We start from the raw sequence: 20,803 nt of genomic DNA, 5'->3' as shown, positions 1-20,803 counted from the left end.
ATGCGTGTCTGTACAAAATATTACACCAAATCTCTTCAGTGAATGTTGAGATATTTCAGTCTGGAGTGCTGGAACGACAGTTTTATTATTCTCTCACATCCTTGCTTACTAAAACCAGTTAAAATCAGTTGACAAAAAAATTACACAAAGATACAGCTGATGAAAACAGTAAACAAGTGTGAAAGGTTGTAAAGTGAAAAAGGGGACAATGGAAACATGTTTCAAACTTAAAATTGCAAACACACAGTCACAGCCTAACAGGCTCCCACTGGCTGTTGCTGGAAAATGGGTCTTGTAAAATATTTACTGATACACTTTATGACCAAGTAGCACATGAATCTACAAATCCACAATCTCTCACCCATCTAGCCCAATGTTCAATGCACCGTTACACCCTAGTAAGCCACAGTTCAACATAGATGCCTTGACTTTAACACAACTAAAACCACTTTCTCCTCTTAGCTTCTTTGAGGTTAATTGTGTACATTTGCAGCAGCCATTAAATTAATTAAAACAAAAATAGAGTACCCACATAACAGAGATGGATGGGGCTCTAGCAAAGATATTTACAGGTAACTTAATTACATTTACCAAATAAAACACATCTAGGTCACAAAGAGGAGAATTCTAAATAGGCAATTAAGCCAGTGGTAAGAGCCTTAATAAGGCAAGCAGAGTACATAAAATGAGGGGAAGTAAGTGAGTGTCAGTGCAAACGACTTTGCCTAACACTATTCATCATGGGACTAAGTGGTAAGATGGTGTCGGGCTTCTAAATTCTAACAGCATTAATCCTAGATAGCAGGGCTCATACCAGCCAGTATCAATAATGGCAATAATAACTCATCCATCTGGAAGTCATCCAAACCCGGACTGGTTAATTATACTTCCCTCATGAATATGCCTTCCGGTTTTTAACAGTACGAGAAGAAGAAGAACATGGCAGAGGGCTAGAGAGAGATGAAGGGAGGAAACAATAGAGAAGTCTCACATTTAAAGAGCTTTTGTTAGCTGGTTTAGAGGCATCTGCCTCCTCTGTGCTCTTGGTCATAGTGACATTAACTTCAGGGACTGTGCCTTGTCCCAGCTGGTGGATGTCAAGGGACCTTGAGCATCTGCAAACATGACAAGAAGTCCAGACTAGACTGCAACCCTGACCATCCTATTGTCCCTAAACTTGAAATTGTCATTTCTAAAGGAAAATAGTCTCATCTTGTCTGTGTAATATGAAATCATTTCAGTATAGAGTGTGAAGGACAAAGGGAGGCCTGATGATCCCTATTGCTGGATTTACCTCATATGTGCACACTGCTTTAAATACTAATAAAGGTTTGAGCTGATACAAAGGAATAGAACATTTCTGTCCATAAAGGTTGTTTTTGGAACCACAGTGATGGACAGTACTTGAGTATGTCCATTTCATCTTATTGAGAATGTCCACGCTACTCCACTCGATAGGAAATGATTGCTCTTTTACTACACCACATTTAGCTGTCAACTCTGGCAACTATTTATTTTGCTGATTACAAGTATACTTACAAAACCACGTTTAAAAATGTGAAGCATTAAAAGAAACGATCCAGCAGAACAGCTTTAACTACCTGTGATGCTAAAACGTCGTACTTCATAATGTACCAGTTATGATGTACTGGTATAACACTGAAATAAAGACTCTGAAGGGTGTACTCCTGTCCACCAAGTCCATTGAGTTTTGATTCTATAAGTGTGTCTTGTTGATAATACTTCTGTGATTTTACTTTGGTAAATCTGAGTGCAGTTCATTTATCATACACACTATAAGTGTATTTTTGCAGCATGGCATCAGTACTATTAAAACTCTAATCTCAGGAACAGCCTCTGCAATTTAAAAACAACAACTGCTATTCACTACTATTAAAACTCTGATCTCAGGAACAGTCTCGGCAATTTAAAAACAACAACTGCTATTCACAGCACCAGACTTAGTGCAGCCTGTCATCGATTTCTACTTCTTGTGCCTTTTTCAGATGTTAGCCAATCTGGCAGACCCTAGCTAACCTCCATGAGAAGTCTCACTACCTTAACCTAATTCTGTCCTTTATGATGTATCCCGATACCTTAATCCCCTGTTGGAATAGCAAAAAAGTTACCTTCCAAAAAGTTTGATCCCCAAGGATTGGATCCTCTAAATTTTGTTCCAAGCACAGACCAAATTAGACACACTTCCCCTTCACATTTGCACAGAACAAACTCTTTAGAAAAGCAGTGGATGACTACCAGTGAACTGCTGTAGATGTACGAGGTATGCCAATAATAGGGAAGAATAGTGGGCATAGAACGTTACATTGTGAAATTAGGCACAGCTTTCGCTATGATTTCAATATTTTTTGCTTATTGTCACACATTAAAACACTGGGCATGGTCCCTTTTCCCACCTAACTTATGACTTGACATGTCCCTCAGTGCTGTACTCATGGTATATTAGTTTAACTATGACTGATTCTTTCGTTGTTTTGGTTGACAGAACAATGATAACTGTGGAGCTGCACTCCTGCTAACCTTTTGTAAAGGTCACAATGAAAGAGGTTCAACTGTGACTTAATGGAAATGACTGTAAGGATCATGTTGGAAAGGAGCATGAACAGCATCATTAACCCCTGTGTCTGTTTCAGTGTCCCTTTCCTACCAAATCCTTGGAACGTGGCAGACACTGGCTCAGTTAGGTTTCCTTACTTTAAAAAAAAAAAAAAAAAAAAATTAATTTGTGGTAAATACAGCACATTTTTCTCGTTTGTGTTTTGTATCGGTAATGTAAGACATGGCAGTATTGATGCCCACATAATGATTTGTTGCTGCTGGCAGCACACAGTGGTACCTGGGGACAGTGGAAAGATATTTTCACACAGGTTTCTGTCTTTGAATGCCTGAAAACAAAACAAAGGTGGTCACCACCTGCCTTTATATGGCCAGGCTGCTGCAATGCAATGTTAGTTAACATCAGGGTGAACAGTTTTGACAAGTCCATGTGTTGACATGAGTGACTCACACTACAGATGTTTATCTTCATCATACACAAATTTCTTTTTAGATATAGAAATAACCTTATAGGGTGATGTAAAAGACCTGTGTATCCAACATGTTTCTGCTTCTTAAAAATATTTTATGACTGAAATTCAAATCAGCCTAAGTGACAGTAGTTGCTTGGTACTAAATCTGTTTTCATATTTGTATTTAGCAGGATATTTAGTTTGAAACTATCATCACAGTCTGCTGCATTGTTCAAATGTACAGATGCATGGATCAACTGGTGCAGATAAGAAATGGCTGGCTTTTAGTGTGATCAGCCTTGACCAGTGACTGGCCGTTCACCCCGATGCCGGTGAGATTTTAGATACTGTCCATGTTACGCACACAGTATGATGTCAAATACAGTTCTTAGAAAGTCAGGTCAGCCAAACAAATAACGGGAACTCAGAATCGACCAATAAAATTCCTATTGGTGTATCTCTATTAAAACTTAAGTCCTAGTTGCAGAAATAATATCAGACTGCTGAGATTGTACCTCTGGTTGTATGAAATGTTATTTTTTTGACTAATACATACATTTTCTCAGTCACTTTGGATAAAATTTTGACCCATATGCCAAAACTGTCAGTGTAATATAATGCTAATTACTTCTATGTTGAGTTTTTTTTGAGTCTATTACGTTTCTAACATGCACCTAAGTATTTATGCACACCCACACATACACACATACATACAGGAGTGCACAGGCTGCACACAATAAATCACTCTACCTCAATACTTGAAAAGACACATCTGATACAATAAAGACGAAGATGGCAGAGAAAATGTAATCGGCAGCACCAGATTGGGTCCAAAGAATTCCTGATCTGTTTTTTGTCCTCTACTGCATTACATTTTGTCAGGTGGACAAAGTTGTCAATCAAGCTGGCAAACCTATTTTACGTTGTCAATAGGACAGAGGAGAGTGTGTTCATTCTTTCAATAGAGGGCTGGAGATTAAAGTAGGCCAAGCAGAGAAGAGGTAATTTTCTGGGGTGATGTATTGACACTAAAACTCACTCATCTCCCACATTGTATTTCAGATCTGCTCTGTGAGATGGTCAGACCTTCCAGAGAAACATCGTTGCCACCCAGAATTTGGTCTTGTTGATTTTATAGGAGTAATTTGTGTTTTCCTTTACCTAATAAATGTTAGTTATTTCATTTCTTAATGACACATACATGTAGTTAGAGGTGTAACTGTGGTAAAACTACATACACGGGAATGCATTTGAGGTTGCCTGTACAGTATAAGAAAATCCTGCTGGGTTTACCTGTATAATGTATATTTTTCATCTACTTTACATTCAAATGGCTTCCTTTTATACATTTGGGCTTTGGACTGGAACTCTGATTAACTAAAGTTATTTTTGTAAGCTACCAATTTCCTGTTGGCTTTGATTGAAATAAAGAATGCCAGTGGCCAGTGTAGAAGAGAGGGAACGTCACTCCTTTAACAGGATGTGACACTCATCTACAGATATAGGAGGAGGAGATGTGACATGTTGTGTGCCTACTGACACTGCAAGACACTCCAGGAAGCTGTTAGTGAGACAGTGAGGGATTAGCAGGTGCATGAGTCTTAATACATTGCAGCAGTTGCCTCAAGATTGTGGTCTATGCTAGACTGAGCTCAGTGCCATACAGCTCTTTTCGCATAAATCTACAAATACTGATTTTTAAGCAGAAACGCACTTTGCAGACAAAGAATTAAAAAGCAGCCTGTATAGATGGAAAAGCGCCAAGATACCAGCTCTCAGGAAACCCTCTTAGCATGGCCAAAGTTGCTTCATAAGGGGTTAAGAGGGGTAAGCATGTTAAGTATTCATGGCATGAAACACTGTCCTGAGAGCTCACTGATCACAAGGCTTTAAATAAAACTTGCAAGCTGAGCATGTCAAGTCAAAAGGGCCTTCTAATCTGTTATGCTGCCAATAGGTGAACAAAAGTATCAGTACTGCACTATATTACTCTCTCTGTGCACTACAGTTTAATGATCATGTCAGCATTTCTGTTCAAAGGCCTCACTCCTGATCAGATAAGGGTCTCGTTTCCTCCCCTTATTTGAATTTCCCTTGAACTAGAAAATGGCTCTTACCCCCATCTAGTAAGAAAGTGAGTCCAGCTGCTTTTGGAAAGGAATTTTGATTAAACACAAAAGAATATTCAGTTCCAGTGAAAACTACTGGGTTAAGAAAATTTCTGAGTAAAACTTGAGCGGTAAGAGAAGAGAGCCAGTAGTCATTCCATATTAATAAAACCACAATGTTTGCCCCCCAAAGCACAAAGTGGTGATAATGATAACACAGAGGTGTGACCATTTCAATAAACTACGGAGGCAAAACAAGCAGACCACAATAAAGTTCAAAGAAACTGCTGAATCCCTTTCATCAAAATACATGGCTCCATAAGCAAAGTCAGTTAAATAGCTTAAGTGGGTTTACAAGGAATAGCTCTGAAAACATTTTTATCTAATTAAAAAAAATGTTTTCTTTCATGTCACTGGTTTGATCAGCACCAAATTAAACGGCCACCCTTTCATCTCGCTCCTACTCGTTTGTCAGCTGTGACCTTGCATGTTTGTCCAACACTCTGACAAGTATCCATCTCAGCCTCAAGAGGTGATGCACAAAGATAACCAATCAATTGTTGCCTTTATCCCTGATCCAGAGGTATGATAACTCAGAACTGAGGAAACTCTTAGACCTCGAGGGAGTGTCTCCAGGCTGTGGCAGAAGGGCAGACTGATGCGATCATTCTTCGTTTTCCCTGCTGGGGGCTATTTAGTCAGGATGCTATTGATAACAGCCCCAACAACTTTTTTAAAGAGTGGCATACAGTGTTGTTTAAATGCCATGTATAAGCTGCTCATTTGCAACCACAGACATTGGAGAATACTGTTCAAACTACCCTCTGCCTTTCTGCAAAAGACCTGAGCATGACAAACAAATCCTGTTTACAAAGCAATTAGTGCTGCAGGGATCAATCTAATTTTATGTTCAATTACATTCTGACTTCCAAAGATTATGAAAACAAAATAATTTAGATAAATCAATTATTGCACTCTGTCTTTTGTTATAAATCCAGCACACCCCTTTCAGCGCACCTAGCTTGCGCATGTTTTGCTCACATTGGGTGACAACACCTAAGCTCATTAGTGTACGTGCAAAAAACCTTTCTAGTAAAAAGTCCAGATTAATCTATCAAAACACATTAAACGAGCACAAGCTTGCAGAGAAGTGATAATTTCAGCTGTGCACACAGTCTGTCATCCACCCCCAGTTTGTGTTACCTGTAGCCAGCTTGTTAAAAACAAGCTAAACGGAAAGATGACTATAGCCTCACTGTTAACCGAGAGGGAGAGCGATGGTTGTGGCTGTGTCATGGAGAGCTCAGCACAGTGAGGAATATTTTTAGGTTATGACAGGCAATACTGTTAACCTGAAGTAGCAACGTTTTATTTGTAAAATAAATGTAGAATAATCAGTCACTCACAATTACAGTACTGTAGGTAGACTGAATACTTAATTAGTTCTTCAGATAAATCAAAAAGTAAAAAACAAACACTGTTAAAAGAAAAGTTTTATGGAAGATGTTTCTAAAATCAATGAGTAATTATGTTAAACAATTGTGATTTTAATATTGATGTGATTATGATTTCTGCCATAATTGTGCAAAAGTGATTTGAATGATTCTACTGCCTCTAATGTAATGACTTAAAATCAAAAATAAAAAAGCAATATTACAGAATATTTTGTTATAACACCCGATTAATTGGTGAGATTTAATATGTAGTAGAAAATATTAGATACACAATAAAGTGTAATCATAATTTGTAGAGTTTACCCCTGACTGATCTTGGTTCATAGACATAGTGAGTATAATATTATGTAGAAAATGTCTGACTGCAACTCTGTGAAAATTAATATTTAAAAATAACCCACTTTTATGGCTGAAGATTTGCAGCACTGCTACAGCTCTGCCCAATTAATCACTTGAAACACTGCTACAAATCTCCTGTCCAAAGCTACGCAGCACTCATATTTCTCATTTAATAAATTTTAATTTCCTGTCATCTTTAAACATTCCATCTACTCTCACTTCCACACATGCAGTATTTAAACATACAGTTCCAGTTGTACAAGGCTTCATAGGAGAATTACTGTTTCTACCATCTTTTGTTGTTCAGTGTGCAGCTGACACTGTTAACATTCAGATTTACACAGTGATTTGTGAATTTTATGTTCATGTAACGCTCACGCTCGTCATGTAAAGGACATAAAAAATAAAAAAACTGACACCATGAGATGTAATGTTTTATGTAGCTGATGCATATCAACATGTGGCATCTTATTGAAAAGGGGCATTTTCATGAGATGTCAGTCAATCCGGTCAGTTATGAATAATTACGCTGTCAAGTGCTTTTTATGCAGAACATACCTGAGTCGGTCACTTCTTATCTCAGGTACAAGCATCGCTTGGACTTGTCTGGTACTATTTCAGTTCAATTCAGTTTTATTTGTATAGCACCAGTTCACAACATCATCTCAGGCCAGTTTACATAGTAAGGTCTAGATCTCACAGTATTATAGAGAAAAACCCAATAAAGCCCCCCCAAGCAAGCACCTGGTGACAGAGGAGAGGAGCTCAGAGCATCATGGGCCCCTAGCAGGCCTATAGCAGCATAACTAAGGGAAGGCTCAGGGTCACCTGATCCAGCCCTAACTATAAGCTTTATCAAAAAGGAAAGTCTTAAGTCTAATCTCAAAGGTAAAGAGGGCGTCCGCCTCCCGAACTGAGACTGGGAGCTGGTTCCACAGGAGAGGAGCTTGATAGCTAAAGGCTGGAGGCTTTTTAGGGACTTACTTGGACATCCTGATAGTAAAGAGTTACAGTAGTCCAGCCTAGAAGTAACAAATGCATGGACCAGTTTTTCAGCATCACTTTGAGACAGGATGCTCCTGATTTTAGTGATATTGCTTTCTAGAGACTTGGTTTATATGTGATTTAAAGGACATATTCTGGTCAAAAGTGAATCCAAGGTCCCTCACAGCAGGACTGGAGGCCAGAGCTTTGTCATAGTTCTTTAAATTTGTGACAACTTTCACACAGTGTCGGGGAGTAGTGAACTACCTGCAACAGAACCAGTAGTTTTGTAACATTTTGCAGTAACTTGCTTGTAGCTCAACTACTTTCATACTTACATATTGATTCAAGAAGTCCAGTTACTTTTTTTGCCATTTTTATTTATACTGAAGCTACAAACTATTTCAGGCTGTAAAAAAAAAAAATGTGAATGTGCATGTGAACGGCTTCACAGCACTGGCAAGCACATGTTCAGTGCCAAACGGAACCGCCTGGTGGATAAGAACTTTGAGAGACGGCTCATGTGTCGAATAAACAAGAGATTCTGCTCTGGCAAGTAAAAAAGACAGGCCCGTTATTTAGACCAGTGTTCAAACTGGTCATAGTGTCTAAAAACATAAGTCTTGCCCATGATCATTTACATGTATGTGTCAGGATCTACCACTAGAACACTGAATTGAGAAGTCAGGGCACCTGAGTAAAGCCAGTGGTTCAGTGCAAATATAGAGAGAATGTGAATGCCAATAATAAATCAAACAACCTTGGCAAAATAAGGATTTGACTGTCAGCTAAGTCACCCGATCATATATTCTCCACAACTAGGGCAGCCAGGCTGACTGGAAATTGAATGTTCCTTTGCAATAGTTTACTGCATGAGTAGTCAGATGTCATGAGATTACACTGCCTGAGTTCAGCTACAAATTGTTTTATTCTGCGTGGGTGTGAACGCTGCCATAACTTGATAAGGACAGGTTTATGGGGCTTGTATGACCCAGCCCTGCTGACGGAAATACGTCAAAGCTTGCCAAATTGATTTGAAGTCATGCATCGTCTTTTTTGCTTTTTTTCATCCATAAACAAGCAGGAGGAGGTTATTGAAAGAAGAAAGTCTCTCAAAGATTTGAAGCTAAAGTGCATTGTTAGTGTCCACATGACAGACAGCGTTGACTGAATTTGGGGCAACTTGGCTTCATATACTTAAATCTGCTTTCTTTACAATACCTTCCAGTAGCATGATCCAAAAATCATACATTATTATTACTGCAGGGTGCATGTCTCCTAATGCTGGTGTGTTTCTAGATTAGACTTTTACTTACTGAACATAGTTGCTGTATATTAGTGTCAATTCACAGTCGTGGGAGCAGATCGCTCACTCTACATCCTCCAACAGCCAACTGCGTTGTTGTTCTTTGAATACACTCTCGGGGTAATGAAAGGCCTTAACTGCCTGACAGTAAGACACTTTATATAGGAGTTTGAAGTACATCACATTTGCATCCATGGTGTGAGCAAGAGGGGGACGTTACTGTAACAGGGAATCAGTGGACAGTCAGCAGGCGTAGTGCCTAAAAGCGGTTGGCCACAGTTTGGCTGTAAACAGCTAATCAATGCGTCATGCTATATTTTTTCCTTTCATGATGTTGTAAATTGTTTATTTGGTTGCTGCATTGGAGAACATTCTAGTTCTTTGCTGTTTTGTATGAAGAGAAAAACATCTGTGATCTGCTGGTAAGCACCTGATTTCAAATATACAGTACACTGGGTGTGAGTTTGACAGTAAGAAGAAAGAACTTGTGTGGAGTTCTGTTTGCTATTTGTCTTTGGATTCATGTTTGGTTTGACTGGGAATCAAGATGTTACTAAATGCGAGTCAGTTGGACGTGGAGAGGTGATTTCAAAATGAGATAAGTCTCAGTAGCATTCCATATTAAAAACGATGGCTTTTAGAAATGTCACTCTCTTCTGCTGTTTACAGAAAATCATGAAGATGTCCATGACAATTTTGCCGTTGCAGTTTAGTTGTATAAAAACGTCATTTCTAGGAGAGGCGTTTGACAATTCATGTCTAATGGATATTTATTTGCAACTTCAGCCTAAATGTCCATCTTTGCTGAAACTGGAAGAAAACTGTGTGTCCTCCAAATGTGTGTCACTAAAACGGGTTTAGAGGCATTTGAGAAAGGGCAGAGCAGCCACTAATAAAGCCTATTCATCAGAAAGAAGGTTCTGAGGTAATTTTATTTTTATTAATATCACAAAATGCAAATGAAACTAAGAAGAAAAAACTTTCGAGCTCTTTTAACAGTTTTTATTTTTGGATGAAACCGCATTTCATTTTTTTCTCTTCTGTAAATTAGGATTCTGTTTGTGTGTGTGTGTGTGTGTGTGTGTGTGTGTGTGTGTGTGTGTGTGTGTACGCACATGTGTTTGGGGCAGTTTGCGTAGTACTAATGTTGTGGGGACATAAATCTGTTTACATAGTCACATTTCAGGGACTTGACAACTCCGTGGGAACAAAAAGCAACTCCCCAAGTGTAAATCATTGCACTTTAGAGTGAAAGCTTTTAAGGATGGAATAAGGTTTGGATTAACCAGTAGTAAAAGTCTACAGGAAATTAATTTAAGTCAATGTCCCCTCTTTTTTAAAATGTTTTTAGTGTTTCTGAGCAAAACCTATCTGAGTGATTTTTCTTCTTTAAATAACAGCATTTGCAATTTAATATCTCAACAAGAGAAATGTCATTTAAAATCTCTACTAATAAGTTTTACATTGTAAATAGTGATTTTGATATATAAATAAAACCCCACATGCCTACTGACCTCGATCGGTGAGTTTAAACTGACTAAACATAAAACAAGATCACTTTTTCATTATGTCAGTCAAAACTGAAAAACGGTGCCAGTTGTCCTAAGTGAGTTTAGCCTCATGGTTTATAAAATCAGGTGCAGGAATTAGGAATTTCACCTTTTTTATATTTCACTGCTTTCTTCCCTTTGATCGACATCTGTTCTGCTCTGCAAGGAAACCCACAGGGATAATCTCTGCAGATTCAATCTAACTTCACTCATGCAACTTTTAATTTTAAATTGTACTTAGACAGTGTATTTTACTACAGCGTTTTATGAAACAGGAAATTCTTGAGTATGATGATAATGTGTTTGAAAGCAAGGTAATAACACTTTGTCAGTGCAATATCATATAATCAAGGCATCTATTGGAAGGGAGGTACTGTAACATCTGTATCTTAAGTCTAATGAGAATACAGCTATGCAATCAAGTATTCACTTGTCAACATTTTCAAAGGTATCAGAATACACACCTAAACCATCCTCCCACAACCAACAAACACTCTGACGTTGTTTACTGGTGAGAGTGTGTATGTACAGGTTTTTGCATGAGGTTGCTAAGCTGTATGCTCAATTGGAAGCAGGTGCAGCGTAAAGACCTAATCACATTTGCGGCTCATTACCCAGTGACTGTGTGCACATATTTGCCTCTCTGTGTCCTTATTAATCAAGCGCAGACAACCCTAAGTGCTCCTCTCCACTTTTCCACATGACTTGCTACAAGCAACAGTAGACCACAACAGCCTGATGAGACCACCTGCTGCTGTCTGCTTTTCCTACACCTGCAAAGCAAACGTTCAGAACTTCTCACTTGACCTCTAACCACTTGCCAATTGCATGCATTTGTAAGTCATGTAATATGTCTGTTTATTTTATATGATGGAAAAAAACATGAGCCATATAAAATATTTCCACAAGCTAAAACGATTAGCCGATTAACTGAGTAGTCAATCAACAGAAATTTTTTTGCCAAATATCATTTTTTTTTATTTAAGAGGAAAAGATTTAGCAGGCTCTGTGAGAGTTATTTGTTTTTGTTTGCCTCATGTGACAGAAACACTTTGTCATCCACATTAAGATAGTTAAAGACATCACCTTAGCCTCTGGGAAACTAACAATATACAAACCACTTATTTAAGAAAATAATCACAAAATGTAAGTGTTTTGGTTTACACCATCTCCCAACTGCTTTGTAATGGTCCCCACTACATTTCCTTTGCACAGTGCCAACATGAGCCACTATGGAAATCTAAACCATCCATCCATTATCTATACTGCTTATTCCTGGACAGGGTCATGGGGAGGGGGGGGCTGGAGCCAATCCCGGCTGACATTGGGGAGAGGCAGGGTCTACCCTGGACAGGTTGCCAATCTATAACAGGGCTGATATGTAGACAAACCACCACATTCACTCCTACAGGCAATTTAGAGTCACCAATCAACCTAAGCTGCATGTCCTTGAACTGTAGGAGGAAGCTGGAGTACCTGCAGAGAACTCATGCAGCGAGAACATGCAGAGCCGCACAAAAAAGCCCCTGGCCTGCCCTGGCTCACACTCAGAACCATCTTGCTGTGAGGCAACAGCGCTAACCACTGCTCCACCCTAACCTAAACCATAGTATGATAATATGAAGGGCAGAAGGCATAGTATGTACAAAAGTAGTTATGAGCACTTCACTGTTTCCGCTGCAGGGGAATTGTTGTTTTAGTGAAGTTGATATAAAGAGAGGCTTCTCCACCACATTACCATTAGTTTTCATCTCAAGAGTTTAAAATGCAGCCTCAGCAATAGAGATAAATAGTCTTGGGTAAACCCCATATCCTTGATTGTCTATTTATTTAATTTGGCTGACAACAGTCAGCTTAAGCAAGAGGTACACAGTATCTGGATTCAGCAGAAGCATTGACTGGGTGAACTGGCACTGAGGAACCTTGGGGAGGCACCCTCTCATGCTTCCAGAGTCTGAATCTCTATCAAGATTCATTCTTATTCAAATTGCACCATGGTTGCTCATAAACATAGCATTAGATTATGGAAATGAGAGGTCTGCATCTATTTTCATTTAATTCCTTTTGGGAGACATTTAATTTAAGCAAATAAATAAATAATGCCACAGCATCAGGTGTTTATGAAGGGTATTGTGTAAATTTAGCCAGGCAAACGGAATAATAATCACACCATTTGACTATGTGCGTTCAATCACCCATCACTGAACACTTCATTAAGGTTTTAATAGTCTTTTAAATATGTAGGACACTTGACTCAAGACAAATGTCATGGGAATTCGCTGCCTGTCATTCAGAAAGCTGCATATGTGGCCCAATCAACTGTCCATAACTTACAGGTATGCTTTTGCAACCAAAATGGAAGGAGTGACCAGTTACCTTGAAATTCAAATCATGATGAAATATAAAAATAATAATCATTTTGCCAATAGTAGGAGTCTTCCGTCATATAATATCTAAAACCAGCCACAAACTACAGTGAGTCCATTATTGAGTGTGATTTTAAAAGGGGAATAATACATTATATCAGATCCAAGTTCAGGCACTAAGTACCAGATCAATTGAAGCAGGACTCCAGGTGCAGACTGTGCAAAGAGGCCTCAGACAGTCTAACACATAGTGGCAGAATGTAAAATGCAGGCAGGAACAGTATACACAAAATGGCACATCCAAGTAGCTGGCACTGCGTACAGAAACATCTGTGCCGAGTCTGGGCTAGACCCTCACAAGTCCAGGTGGGAGACTCCTCAGGAGGTCATGGAGAATAACAGGGCTAAGATCCTGTGGGGCTTCCAGATCCAGACAGACAGGAAGGTAGTGGACATCCAACCAGACACTGTGGTGATAGGCATAGCAGTTCCAAGTGGCAACAACATCAAGAAGGAGGAGTATGAGAAGCTGGAGAAGTACCAGGGCCTGAAAGAGGATGTGGAAGGTGAAGGCCAAAGTGGTCCCAGTGGTGGTAGGAGCACTTAGAGCTGTGACCCCAAAACTGGAAGAGTGACTCCAACAAATCCCAGGAACAATGTCAGAGCTGTCTGTCCAGAAGAGCGCAGTGCTAAGTACAGCTAAGATACTGCACAGAACCCTCCAACTCCCTCTGCTAGAGGACCAGAGGTTGAGGAAGAAGGTGTGTGAAGGGGAATATGTATATTAATAAGATAACACTGTAACACAGCAAAGGAACCAGTGTATTTAAAATACAACTGCTCAGATGCTACATTATTATTGAAGCATTTTTCTAAAACATGTAATTATCTGTTACCCTCAAATCTGTTAATTTGCTTCTTGAAGCTCATTTTATTTAAACACAGAATTATGCTAACTCTAAGATAGAAAATTATCCATGATAAAATTAACCACTAAAGCATTCACAGACATTGGCTGAAGAAACCTGTCACCAAATACACACCACAATTTATGTGAAATTGTATATTTTTGTCATTTAGGTTTACGATCACAAATGTAACAACTGTAAGAAAAGTTCCAGGTCCCAGCAAATGTCATTTCACTCAGAACGTCCGCATTGCTGTCTGGAAAGCCGGTCAGTGTGCCTCATTCCTCTGAGCTCATTTAGTGTGTACACACACTTTGGTGGCACCAAATGTGGGGCTGCATATATGGAATATTTATCTGCTTTTAGTTAATTATCAACAATAATAACTTTATAAATGAAATTACTCTTAGAACTCATTTTTATAAATATCCATGCCTGCAGTGAACCCTTGAACTAAATGAAACTAAAAGCAGATAACAGGAGAAATACAAGAACATGGGGGCTTAGTCTAATCAAGAATAACATTCATAAAAAAATATTCTGTCAAAGTAGTATTATGGCCTGTAGCCATATCATCTTTAAACTATGTTCGCTTGTCAGGTGCAACAGTTTCTCTGAAACATTTACTTCAGGGAAATTAAATAGGAATGATATCCTTAAATTTGGATCCTCCATCATGAATAAGATACAGCTTATTGGCTTTAAGGCTGATGTGAGTGAACGGTGTTGGAGGCAGTGAGGCGAGCTGGGAGTAGGGAGATTGCCCTTAAACCAAAAAATAAAAAGTAGGCTCAAATACTTGAGTTTGTGAGCACCTGCCATGTTGTCTGTTTATAAGATAGTGGAGCTGGGCTCAGGTCTCTCAGCTGAATATTATCATTCTCATAAGATCCAGATATAGTCCAATATTAATGGAAAACATTGACTTTTTCTTTCTATTCCTCAGTGCCACTTCACTAGAAAAAAAACAAGCATTGATTGTTTGTTAAAATACACCGAGTTGTGAACTGGGCAGTAGAACAGCATATTTGTACTATCATAAGTCTGATGGAGAAAATCAGGAGGGAGATGGATGGATATATATGAATTATGGATAAACTGGCAGTGGTCCACCCTTGTGACCCATTACCAAGGCTTGGTGGGGAACAAACATTGTAAAGTAAGCTAGCAGATGCCAATAGAGCCCTTGCAACAACCCCCTCTACCACCTTAACCCAGAGCAACCCAGATGTTTGGCTACAACATCAAGAATAACAGCAGTACATACCCTCCCTGGAAAAGGAGGCTGGAAGCCAAGACCACCAGACCACTCAGAGAGAAAGCAGTCTGTTGTTGGAACTGCAGAAGGGTGTGAAGATTAAGAATAAGCCTGGGCCTGACACCATCACCACCATCAGATGCCCTTGAGACCGCTAAACAAAGGCTCACAGCACTGCCAGCTAGGCTAACGGACATAGAGGCCAAAAAGATAAATGCCCTATTCTCCAAAGAACCATCCAAGGTGTGCTCCAAGCTGCAGTGCAGTGCAGTACAGTAGCACAATAAAAACAGAGCCACATAAAGCAGAAACTGTGCAGTAACAGAAGAACATATGGGAGAAAGAAGATACATAACATCAGTGTCTAGTGCTGACCGGACCTGAGAGTTAAAACACAGCAGTCTCCCAGGACAGGAACAGTCACTGTGCCAGACACCCTGTTGGGTCCAGAGCATGCAGAGCTGGACAGCACCTGGCCCAGGCGAGGTCCACACCAGCTGGCTTAAGAAACTAACAGCGGTGCATGAATTCTTAACAGCACAGTTGAAACAGCTGCTCGACTGACAATATCGGCAATGTCATTTTGAGTCCAACATTTGTGTGGGCGGGTGCTAAAAACTGCTTGTAATTTCACCTTAGTTCCAACAGCTACAGAAGCAGTTAACTAGCTGGGGGAACGACAATCACTGTGGATTTGTTCTGCCTGTGATTTTAGCACTCCAGATCGCTCTCTGTAATGCCACACTTTAGTTGATGTACATGAATTGAGTCGCCCACTAAATTACAGGGTGCTGAGGTCAAAGCTTCCCATTGTTTTGGAAGTCTGGTCATCTTCTGCAACAAATTGCATCAGTGAAAGACTGCTAATGCCAAATTATTGAAATACCTGGAAGAAGCTCGTCCTTCTTGCTCAGTAGATTGCTGAATTATTCTCATACAACAGTTTGTGGTGACCACCATTTATATATATATTTTTCCAAATATCACTGTACTTTGCAAGACATACCTTTGGTGCATGCCTGTCCAAAAGGTTTGGCTGAATCAGTCCAAGCCATGGTTGTTTAGTACCATACAGCAGCAGAATATAAATGAGACAGGGTGCTGTGGCATGCTGAACTGGAGGAATATTTTGCAAAATTGTGCAAAATTAGATGCAAATGGTTTGAAGGGAATGTTGCATTTTAATAAGCTCCACATACACTGGCTGGTAAATAAAAAATGTCAAATCTGACCTAACATAAAGCAACACCAAATTCAATTAGCAGAAATACTGACAGGAATCAGAGTAGTTCATTAAAGTGTAAAATACAAGACATGGCCCATTCTGCACTGCAATCACTACTCTGTATAAATATACAGACGTGCACCGCAATCACACAACCTCATTCAGTGTCATTTTCCCTAACAGGCTTCTACTGTACACTTCTGGGTTCAGATTAACATCCAGAGCACTGTTTATTTTCCAACCCCAAGCCTAGAATAAGTGAGCCATCTGTGAACTTCTCACTGAGTCAGGGGGCCAATGCCAATAGGCTTCAGCTGTCTTTCACTGGCTAGTTTTCAACTGGAGTTCACTTTCTCCTTCCCTCCTGGACTCTTATTAGTGTCAGAAAGGCCACCTCTGTCCAGGTGTGAACATGTCTTACCAGGTGGAAGATATGATACCAAGTTGTTATGCTCATATTGTCAGTGATCTGTACTCTGGGAGCACAGTTTTGCCTCAGCAGTAAAATCCAATTAGGAAAAATTTTCATTTGGTTTAATCCAGTCATCTCTTTTAAAGAATAATTCCACTCGACAAAATAGCATTAGAATATGAATTAATGCAAATATGGCTAAAAAATACTGTAATGTAGAAAAGTGTTGATGCAATCTTTATGATATTTAAGAAACCAATTTAAAATGTGCCAGTGTTTCTAAAATGACCCCTCTCCAGTGACCTGTGTGTCATGATATTTTTTTGGAATTGTTCCATCATCAAAGGGATATGGGATGTGAAGGCAGTTTATCCCAAGATTTTCCATGACATGCACAAGAAAGTCTGAGCTTCAAAATGCAACATTTAATAACTCACAAATGCTCAAATGACACATGATCAATCCATATTGCCTTGGCTGTACTAATGTAGGCTACAACAGGGTTACATTTTACTGAAACAATGGTTACTCATAGCTATGATGATTCTACATTCCCTGGATTGCAACTTCTTAATGTCAAATACCGCTGACAGATTATATGTCTAGAAAAAAAGCCTGTGTAGTTCTTACCCAAAGTAAAAATGGCAGCTGATGTTCCAAAGTATGATTAATGTCCACTGCAAGGACACCTTGTTTGTATCAATACATGCTGTCACTGGGATTTTTTTTTTTTTTTTAAACCAGGTGTAACATGTGATCCCATCAGAAGCAACAGTGCAATGTATTTGAAATAAATACTTGGGCTGGAAATAAATTTGAAAACAGCTGTCAGACAACCTGTCGGCTTCAATACATCCCGCCTGGTCTCTTGTATTACAGTAGCTGAATTGTTCATTGAAAGAAAAGAAAGAAAAAAACTACCTGGCTATGTGTTTGTGATTAGTTGTGCGTACCCCCAGACAGCGACGGTTGTGTTGTAGCATGGGCATAATTATTTATTTATTTTACATTTCCCTGATGGCTTATATTAAGTTTTCAAGCACTTTTTCCTCTTTGCTCCCTGTCATTTCACACTGACATTGCTGATGCTTTGCCTGGCATGGCAGTTATTCATCTAGTAGAAAAACTAACAACACTCTTTAGAGAATAAGATGTTTTAGTCCTGGGATCAATTCAGCCTGGTGCATTTCACTGCATTTCAAAATGGCGCAAGATTAATAATAAAGAATGTCTTTGCTATCAAAGACATGAGGCTGGAATGGGTGCACAAATCTCAGGGTCTTTTTTCCCCCCTTTTTCCTCAAACACGCCTCATTCCTGACAAGAATAGATTGGATGTAATAATGAAATGACACATGTCAGGTTTTCTTTTTGGCATCTGTTATAGCAATATTTACAGCCAAGCCAAACTCATGTGCACACGTCCCAGGCTTTAACAAAGCAATATGGATGCCCGAAAGCAAGAAAAATGAAAACATACTGTAGTTGAGTGGGTTTTACACACAGTGAAGTCATTCATTTGTTTTAATACTAACTTATATTTTTAATTGTAAAGACAAGTTAAACTATACTAAGATGAAACTTTCTGCATTTGTAAAAAAAAAAAAAAAAAAAAAAAACAAAAAATTTTTTAAAAAAAAAAAAAAAATATATAGACAAACCATCATTATCATTAAAATCTATCATGCAAAAAGAAGAACACAACATATAAATATTCACACATGCTGGTTTGATCACTGTTTAACCACATCTTAAGTGGTGGCAATTGCTTCCAGCTGTTATGTACAGCTGGTACCAGCAGACTGTTTGACAACATATGGATTCCAAAATCACTAATATGGAGAAGAAAAAACAAGTATCAAGTCAGAAATAAATTAAAAAAAGATACAGAATTACATTACGGAGGCCCCCAAGCTTTTGTTTATTATAGTCCAAATTTCCTCTGAGTGCTAATGCTCTGTCGTCGTTTCCTAGGCAAACTATTTAATTAATCAGCAGAAGCAGTATATAGAACACTTGTTAATGTTTCTTTTAAAACAACCACTTACTGAAGTAACAACAATAACTATCAGTTTGGACACGTGATACAAGCAGCTGTCGTGCTGCCTACCTGTCCACCCAGACCTCCTCCCTCATGGACTGTTTCTCTTTAGGCGGCGTCACCAACAGTGACTGTTGCTGCCCCCTTATACTCTCTATGGCCGCTAGAGATCACCTAATTATAACATGTATCAGTGATATGCGTTGATACATGTAGGTAAATGCAGTTTGACCCTGCTGAAGTATTCATATGGGCATAATGAGAAGTGACAACAGCCATTTAATGGTGTAATGAGTCAAATCTACCAGAAACGTAGGTTTTGTAGAAATTCATACAGTAAATTCATCAAGCGTATGTGTGTGTGAGAGAGAGTATGTGTTCATAATGTTAATTTTCTTCATGTTTTGTGTACAGATTGATTTGAGGCCAGAGCTCTAACATCATGCTAGAAAGCCGCCCAGTCATAACCAGTGCTGACTGACTCTCAAAGGCTGCTGGAAGATACCTTGTCATTACATTCCCATATCTCTATAGCTATTACTTTATCCACCTAAATACATAACTCTTAGTTGCCTGATTACACATTCAACTTCTATATATGCCTATTCATCCCTTGTTTATTGAAAAGCAACAACTTCAAACCCCTTCGCTGGGTTGTCAAAGTCCTCCTGGGAGATGAAGGCACTAATTGAAGTTGATGATGCAGGTGGAAACAGAGAGACTATGGTGAAACAGGAGAATACCGAATCCCAGAAGGATGATATGTAGCAGTTTAGAAGTATCTGAGCATGGATTTTTCCTTTAAGCCCACTTTATCACCCAGAAAGTCAAACAAAACAGAAGCTAAACCATCGTCAAACATGCAGGAATTCAGGGAACTTGGAGTTAATTAATCTTCCACCAGGTAGCAACACACGTCTGCGAGCAATTTAAAAAGCAGGGAAATTCAATATAATATTTCAGTATTAACTGGGATCAGCAGTGATACATTAAAGCATTTTGGTTAGCCCATAAATGACATGGCTGATTTTCAGGGAGAAACTGGGGAAAATGCAGCCGTCTTTTAGTGACAGCAGCACATGCAGACACTTCAAGCACAAAAAAATGCAAGTGGAGCAAACACAGTATTTGTTTGACAGTGGCCTTGGAAATACAAAACCCACTGGATGAATAATGTTTTGAAGAAAATGCAATGCCTGTGTTGTCATAGTTATGAATTGAAATCCCAGGTTTTCTGAGTGCCCTTGAAAAACACACACACACACACACACACACACAGAAACGGTATCTGAAAATACACACAATAATAATGTAATTCACAGTTGACAAATGGCAAGGAAACATAAAAATACATAATTCTGCAGGATTAATGTTAAGACCATGTGCTATCATTTGAGATTTCTTCGAGCATAAATACAAGTTGCTCTACAGCTGAGTGAGAGCCTGCTCATTTGTCAAAACTAAGTCAGAGTTAAAACTTTAGGTCTGCTAAATCAAACATTGCTTTATCAACTAATTCCAAAAATGTTACAGCCACTTAACTTTTTGTTTCTTGTATTATTTGGGAAATCAGCTATCTTACAAAGTGACACTGCTGTTTGCAACTAAAACCCGACACCCTCGACTCTTCAGCTTTTAGAGCCAGCAAGTATTATTTCTCCTCCTGACGTTTTATATAGGTTTGTAGAGTCACACACCAAAATCAGTCAGCGGACCACAACAATCCTTGAGAACATAATGTACAATAGAATTAGCATTTATATTCTTTGCCTCTGAACATCATTGTGTGTCCAAAACGAGACAGAAACATTGTCAATGCTTGAGCA

This window comes from Monopterus albus, unplaced genomic scaffold (assembly GCF_001952655.1).
Source record: "Monopterus albus unplaced genomic scaffold, M_albus_1.0 scaffold3.1, whole genome shotgun sequence".
NCBI lineage: Eukaryota > Metazoa > Chordata > Actinopteri > Synbranchiformes > Synbranchidae > Monopterus > Monopterus albus.
The sequence above is the reverse complement of the archived record's forward strand: the minus strand, read 5'-3'. Positions refer to the sequence as shown.